We start from the raw sequence: 8,478 nt of genomic DNA on the forward strand, positions 1-8,478 counted from the left end.
CAAATTACTTATAATATGCATTTGGTATAGCAAAGTAATATAAGTTAATAGCAAGAGAGAAATGGAAAATAAATGTAAGAATGAAAAATATAACCAGTAATAAGCCTGGGATATAAGTCTTAAAGTCTAAAAATGTATTAATGGTGATAATATTAATAGCCAACAATTTTATAGAGCTTTTATTCCAGTCCTATTCTAAGTGATTATATATATATATATATATATATAGAGAGAGAGAGAGAGAGAGAGAGATATCTACAGATTGTTGTAAATATATATATATGTATATATATACACACATATATATATATCTGATAATGGAGATACTATTTTGTCACTTTTCAAATGAGAACTCTAAGAGGTAAAGTCAACTTATTAATCATATCACAGCCTTTAAGAGTTAGTAAAAGTCTCCAGAAGCTCTCCCTAAAAATTTTTTTAAAAGTCTTCAGGACACGTATTCTTAATATTTCATAATTCAATATAGATATTGTGCTATTCCATATATTCAGGTCATGGATTCTTACAAAAATAAAATCTGCCAAGAGCTAATTAACATAAATATACAAACATTTGAAAATATTAAAAAAAACTTCAAAATGCTTTTATTTATTTATTTTTTTTAGTTTGAAATATATACTCTTTTTTTTTTCCAATTTATTTTCAGAAAAACATTATTCATTATTTTTTCACCACACCCAGTGCTCCATGCAAGCCGTGCCCTCTATAATACCCACCACCTGGTACCCCAACCTCCCACCCCCCCCCGCCACTTCAAACCCCTCAGATTGTTTTTCAGAGTCCATAGTCTCTCATGGTTCACCTCCCCTTCCAATTTACCCAAATTCCCTACTCCTCTCTAATGCCCCTTGTCCTCCATGCTATTTGTTATGCTCCACAAATAAGTGAAACCATATGATAATTGACTCTTTCTGCTTGACTTATTTCACTCAGCATAATCTCTTCCAGTCCCGTCCATGTTGCTACAAAAGTTGGGTATTCATCCTTTCTGTTGGAGGCATAATACTCCATAGTGTATATGGACCACATCTTCCTTATCCATTCATCCGTTGAAGGGCATCTTGGTTCTTTCCATAGTTTGGCGACTGTGGCCATTGCTGCTATAAACATTGGGGTACAGATGGCCCTTTTAAAAACTATATTTGACTTTTATAAACCTGTTTCAATTTCAAATGTTGTTCATATATGTGCTAAATCTTAAACAAACTAAAACTTATTACTAGTAGAATAACTACATACACTAAAATTTATGTTTTTCAGTGAGTAAAGAGAAAATCTGATTAATTATAGACCCGATTTCTCATTATTTTTCAACCATGCAGAAAGCCCCAAGCAAGTGTTTGTCATAAATAAATACATAAGGATTGCTAAAATTGAGAGACAGAATAAATAAGGTAATAACAACAGGGAGCTGAGAGCCATTTATACACATTTTAAAAGCAAAGGCATAAAGAAAGACAACATATTTACACAAACTTCAATATTCTAATGTAAGTCTGGCCGTTAGATAGCTGTGTAACTTTTTGGTTACAAATGCTATACAGAACTCAGATTTGTTGATGTGTAACAGAGGGGATAGAGTAAATCATTCTTTCTAGATTTCATTTGTTTCTCAATGACTTTCTGGATTAAAAGTATGGAGAGGAAGCTAACCTTCATTGGGAAAGAGAGCCCATTTCCAGGTGGACCTTAATGCTTTCGTGAGCCATCTGGCAATCATAGTAACAAGAAAAGTAAACACTGGCTTCCAACCTTTTGTTAGGTAACCTTGCTCTATACTTATTTTCTGTCTTGGCATTTTTGAATATTTTTTAGGTATACAGCCATATGAACACCAGGGTTGGTCAATTAACGTATTCTTATCTAGACATCATAAAGCTGGAAATTGAGGTAGCAGAATAAAATAGGGTTGTGGAATTTTTCCCAGTCTTCCTCCACATTCTAATTGGCTATAATCTCTTATACCAAGTCACCTTGTATTCCTAAACACAAAGTCACACAAGAAGAAAATGTCTACTCCTGGAGGCAAGTATATGAAATCCCAATTTTCAGAAATGTGGATATTGCTAGGACTTTGCATAGTTCTGGCTCACTGAAAAATAGATACTCCTTAGTAGACAGGCTTTTTATTCTCAGAAAACAGCCTCTGGGTCAGTTGTTATTTTTGAACCTGATTATTCTTTAGAAAATGCTTCTTTCTTCTGACTCTTATTCCTGTGGTTAGGGAAATTTCTACACATTTATAGGGACGTTGAGATCTACATCATAGCTTTTCACATGACCTTAAACCAAACAGCTTTATTTTATCCTGCATTTTCTAATTTCCCTTCCATTTTCTTCAATTTTGGTATAAAAAAATGTGTAGATATAGCAAAGTCTAGAACATGTTTTTAGACAATGTGAATTAATGTCAAAACTAAATCTTCAGATTACAATTACATATAAAGGTCAAATATATGTTATTACACTGAAAAAAAAAAAGAAAGAAAAAAAAAGGCCTGGCTTTATAGATTTGGGTCCTAATTTTGAGTGGTCTGGTATGCAAAGAATGACTTTTGTTCTTTACTTAGTTCTATGTTAATCTCAATTATTGCCTGGAATTATTAGGAGACCAAACTATGATTCTAAATTCTTTGAATGGTAAACACATGTTTTGTATAACTTTCTTAATGTAATGCAATAATTTATTTTTCTTTACAGGTTTGTTTATTTAGGGAGTTCAACCTGGTCCCTGGCCCTAAGTTGAAGCATCAGCAACTAGCACTTTTTTCCAGATGTGAAAGGGAGTACAGTTATCTTTCTACTGGGTATATTTTATCTCTAGTAAGCACTCCTTTAATTAGATTTTTATTTGGAATACTTAGGTTTATTCTCATTTGAATTCATCTTTTATTTTGTAATTTTTCCCATTGGCATTTCACACCAGCTGACATCTGTTTGCCTTCACATTCACCATAATGCTTTCATTTCCTGTAATGCTAACATTATTACCTGAGTGCGTGCTTTACAAGCCCACTGGGTAGGCACAACTCTGTGAACTTGGACAACCTTTCTTCAGTGTACCCTTAGTATCTGATCATTTCTACTTCAGTGCTTAGGGTTCTTCAGAGAAGATGATGATAAAAAACTTGGGCATTGAAATGAGTTTACAACCTAATCATAATTGTCCCTGAGCATTGGTTTAATAATATAAAGCATTACACCATTGCACTTAGAGACATTATGAAGAATACTTTTTAAAAAAATTATTGTTGCCATTATTAGTATTACTGAGATAGGAGATTTGGAAATATTAAAAAATTAAAATGATGTATGCATCTTATAATTTTAAGATCTATCTGCTGGCCAATAAACATTAATTAATGCCAAATAGATAACTAAGTTTCATAACAAATAAAGTGTTACACACACTGAAAAGTCAGTTCAGTGCAAAATATGAAGATGCAATAAACACTAAAACATGCCAGAAAAATATTTCTATAGTTTTTGAAACAAGAACAAAGTAAACCAGGGATGAAGATTAACCTGATTCCTTAGCCACTCTGGGTGTAGAGTACCATCAATATAAAGAGAGCGTGAAAACTGACATGCAAACACAATGAACTGAAGTGACACTTAAAAATATATATTATTGTGTTGTATGAAAGGAGAGAAGGTTAGCACTCCCCTTGACAAGGATGGAAGAGGCCCTCGGGCCTGACAACACGCATACGGTTAAGGCATTGCCACCTACTTCGTGGCATCTAACCAACGTTTTTAGTCAATTATCATATGGTTTCACTTATTTGTGGAGCATAACAAATAGCATGGAGGAAAAGGGGCGTTAGAGAGGAGTAGGGAATTTGGGTAAATTGGAAGAGGAGGTGAACCATGAGAGACTATGGACTCTGAAAAACAATCTGAGGGGTTTGAAGTGGCGGGGGGGTGGGAGGTTGGGGTACCAGGTGATGGATATTATAGAGGGCACGGCTTGCATGGAGCACTGGGTGTGGTGAAAAAATAATGAATACTGTTTTTCTGAAAATAAATAAATTGGAAAAAAAAAAGGGATAATAGTAATAACCCTACTTCAATGGGTATTGAGAAGATAAATGAAATAATACATGAAATTTGAACTAGAAAATATTAGCCATGTAAGCTATTATTGTAATAAAATTTACAGTTAATACTGATGCTTTTATGTATATTAAATCTAGGGATAAAAATAACTATTGATAAATAAAAAATATATATATTATTATTAAAATTTTATTGGTTAATAAAATATGTCTAATGAATCTTAGTTCTCAATACATATTCAAGAATTTTCAACAAATATTTTTACAGTCTCCATTAAGTTCTGTTCTAAAAAGACTCCGAGTTTTTGCTGCATTATGACTATATTACAGAATGATATAGTTACTAGACTTTACTTTTCTGCATGTTTGTGCTGAAATTAACAGAACATCTTTTTCACATCAAATACTGGTCATTCATCAAGAGTTATCCTACCTCTACTCTTACTTACTTGCCATTTAGAACAATGCCTCTACTTCTATAAAATTTTACTACTGAAATACCATTTTAGTCTTAAACAACCTCTCTATGTTAAATTGAAATATGTATTTCCATTGTCTTGTTAGATACACATGCACTCACTCACTTCTCTTATGTTCTCATTTCATGGCCAAAGCAAGTTCTCAGAGATACTACTACTTTTCAGATCATTCAGAATATACTTTACATCTACAGTATATTTACTGATTTAGTTATTAATTAGTTTAACAAATACATCTATATATTTGAGGAAATATAAAAAGTACCACAGAAATCAGTCAAGGTCGAAAAGCATTAATTTGGCAGCCAGAAGATCTTGGAATGATTCCTTTTGAACTTATTGGTTATATGCCTTCTTCACTTCTAGGATCCACAGCTTGATCATATGGATAAAAAAATGAGAATACCAGACTTGTACACATATATAACATGTTATGATAAACATAAAACAGTACAGTGAAGTGGAGATTTGATGGTCTCTTCAGTAAATTGTACAAATCAAGTAGGATATCCGTATAAACAAAAATGAACTAGGACCCTTATCTCTTAGCACATTAATTTGAAATGTATTACAGACCTAAATGTGATAGGTAAAACAATAAGACTTCCAGAAAAAATAAAAACAGGAAAATCTCTTTATGATGTTGAATGAGGCTTTTTTTTTTTTTTTTTTAAGAGAGAGAGAACACAAGCGGTGGGAGGGGCAGAGGGAAATTGAGAGAGAAGGTGTTAAGCAGGCTCCCTCCTCAGCCCTGAGACTAACATGGATCTCTGTCTCACGACACTGAGATTATGACCGGAGCCAAAATCAAGAGTCAGACGCTTTACTGATTCAGCTACCCTGGCGCCCTGGCATACCTTCTGAAAAAGGCAATAAAATAAAAGATTCTGAGCCTGATTCTCAGCCCAAATTGTCCTGTAATGCAGTAGAAGAAAATATTTTTAAAACTCTCCGTACAGTCCCTCTGCCTTTTGGAGAACCCCTTGGGCTGGCAATTTAGCAGTATGAAAAGGGAGGTTGAGGTTGCTTTCAGATTCATCTTGATTTGGGAGTGAGAAGGCTAGGCCTTTCTATCTCTAAGTCAGTTACTGGATATAGACCATTCTCTGGGAAAAGGTCATGAATCTATCTAGTTTCAGAAACTGAGATGAGGGAAGACCGTTGTGGTCCCATGTTTCAGATTTTTCTCTTAATACCCCTTTTCAGCCCCATGTTTTCAACCTTTTTTATGATGGTTCTAGTTTCAGAGCCTTTGTGATACAATATCTCAGGAAAATGAGCCTCTCTTTTGTGTGGCTACATCATTTACCTGGTCATATGCATTTGGTGTAATAGGAAACTTCTCTCTGAACTTCAGAATAAAAAAGAAATAGAATTTTAGATGTCAAGGAAATTCCCTAAATCACTATGCAGTCAAATACAAACACTTTAAGAGACATTTCTAATCCTTAGAATGGATGTCCTTCGCAATATAATATTACAACACACTTAGGTATTTTTTAGCTGACTGCAACTGGATATCATGAAATAAATGTTTATTTGTTTTATTTTTTAATCTAGCAGGAGTTTACAGTCAGAAAAACATAGAATAAATGTTATTATTCTAAATGTTTCAAAATTTTTATTTATTCTAAATGCAATGTACCTACTCTAAGAAATATACACATCTATATACACAGTTCTCTCTACTTTCACTAAAATGTATCTTAGCCTCAATCTTAACTGCAGTTGGTATCTCCAGTAGAAAGAAGTTATTCCAAAAACAAAATGAAACAAAAAAAACAATACCTCAATGTTAGAAGAATTGTGATAATAAAATAGAATCACACTTTCTCCATATGAAGGTTATATGGTGACTACCACAGTTATCACAGTATTTCTCAAGTGGTTGATTTAATGCAGTACTGAAAAGGCAGTTTGCTAAGAAACTGGGTGAGAATTCATGTCTCAAAAGCCACAGGAGATCCAGAGCTGTAACATCTGGCTTATTTCTGGAATATTAACACAGTTACTTTTATGGAGGAAGAAATATATCAGTATTTAATAAATGCAGACTCAAACAGACATTGATATTTCAAAGAGAAGTTCACTTAAACACAATCCTTTGACTTAATAGATTTTAAAATTTTCTAAGTACCATTAATTTGTCAAGAGATCTCATTGTATTTGACTTAGGTAATGGAAGAGATATTCTCCATTGTACCTTTGGGAACATAGTGAAAAGACTGTTCTAAAAACAAAAACAAAAACAAAACAAAACAAACCACTGGTTTAAAAACTAGTTATATAGAAGGAGTTATTCTTTCTTTTTATTTACATGGTTTATGATTTCAAATAAACCATCCATACATGATTTTATAATGTGCAAACAATTATTTAAGTTCTGATGACTTAAAGAAAAGAAAATTTTTATTTATTATGTTATGTTAGTCAACATACAGTACATCATTAGTTTTTGATGTAGTGTTCCATGATTCATTGTTTACGTATAACACCCAGTGCTCCATGCAATCTGTGCCCTCCTTAATATTTTTCACAGTTGTGGAAACTGGGAATTCCAAGATCTGGATGACAGCATGGTCAAGTCCTGACGAGGACCCTCTTCTCAGCTTTCTCACAGGTGGCTGCCTTTTTGATATATCCTCATATGGCAAAAAGAGCTAGCTCTCTAATCTCCTCATATAATGGCATTAATCCATCTTGAAGAACCCTCAAGACCTCATCTAACCTTATTCATCTCCCAAAAGACCCTCTCCTAATACCACCCCATTAGGAGTAGGGGTTTAACATATGAATTTTGCAGGGACAGAAACATTCAATCCATAAAAGTAGGACAACAGGCAAGAAATTTAAGAATATGATTTTGAAACCGGTATAAATTTTCCCAAGTGTTGTTTTATTTACCATCTGTACTGAGAGTGGTAAAATTTTGCACACTGTGCTGCTCTGGTATTGGTTATGCTGAGCTCCACTGGTGCAACAGTGATGTGTATCATCTTTGATTCATGATTGACCACAATTCAGCTACTTAGCAAGAAGGGCCTATGGCCAGAGCTGACAGATTCTGGTAAAAGTTCTAGAAGACATATATCCTCCATTTGACTTAGTCTATTTTAAGTATTTATTTATTTATTTGTTTATTTGAGAAAGAGAGTGAGAGAGATTGTGCACAAGGAGGGGAGAAGCAGAGAGAGAGGGAGAAAATCTTAAGCAGACTCTACACTGTGTGTGAAGCCCAATGCAGGGTTTGATCTCAATACCCTGAGATCATGACCTGAGCTGAAATCAAGAGTTGGACATTTAACTGACTGACACACCCTGGCACTACACTTAATCTATTTTATAATGGTACGGTCTTATGTTTCTACAAAAGGATCACCTTTATATGTTGTTGCATTAAAATACCCAATAATTTCAAAGATTCGTGCCTTAGAGTTTTACAGGTGACAAAATAAAGCCTCTGAAAAGTTAGTAGCTTACTCATAGTAAAAGAGTTAGTAAATGGCAAAAATGAGACAACAGATATTTTCACTCCTTTCTGTTTTTTTTACTTGTTTTTTGTTTGTTTAAGAAAATACTCTGCTTTTCTCTGTACACAGGAGGAATTAAAAAGTTACATATGATGTTAGAAATCATGAGTTCACATTGATATTTCCCATTCCAACCTAAAATTTTAATGGTTGTTCCTTAACTCCATTCTTTCTTCATAGTTCTTTTCTTTTCTTTTTTTTTTAATTTTATAGTGAAATCTCTGTTTCCCAACAGTATCAATACATTATTTATCTGCTTAATCTCATGATAAACATAAAATAGTTTCTGAACTGCCACTTTCATATCATTCTTTGAAATCAACCCATGAGAAAGAGTTCATGATTTGTTTGCAGGTGTTTTACTTTTCTCCCTTGATTTAGAGTGTATAG

At 33.4% G+C, this 8,478-nt stretch overlaps 1 non-coding gene across 1 annotated transcript; it reads left to right on the top strand.

Annotated features, from left to right (window-relative positions):
* Window positions 1-3,654: 3,654 nt before the first annotated feature.
* On the top strand, window positions 3,655-3,780 carry LOC122890822. Its single transcript, XR_006381242.1, has one exon. It is a non-coding gene; the product is annotated as a U6atac minor spliceosomal RNA (small nuclear RNA).
* The last annotated feature ends 4,698 nt before the right edge of the window (window positions 3,781-8,478 follow it).

The sequence above is a fragment of the Neovison vison genome, chromosome 11, assembly GCF_020171115.1.
Source record: "Neovison vison isolate M4711 chromosome 11, ASM_NN_V1, whole genome shotgun sequence".
Classification (NCBI taxonomy): Eukaryota; Metazoa; Chordata; class Mammalia; order Carnivora; family Mustelidae; genus Neogale; species Neogale vison.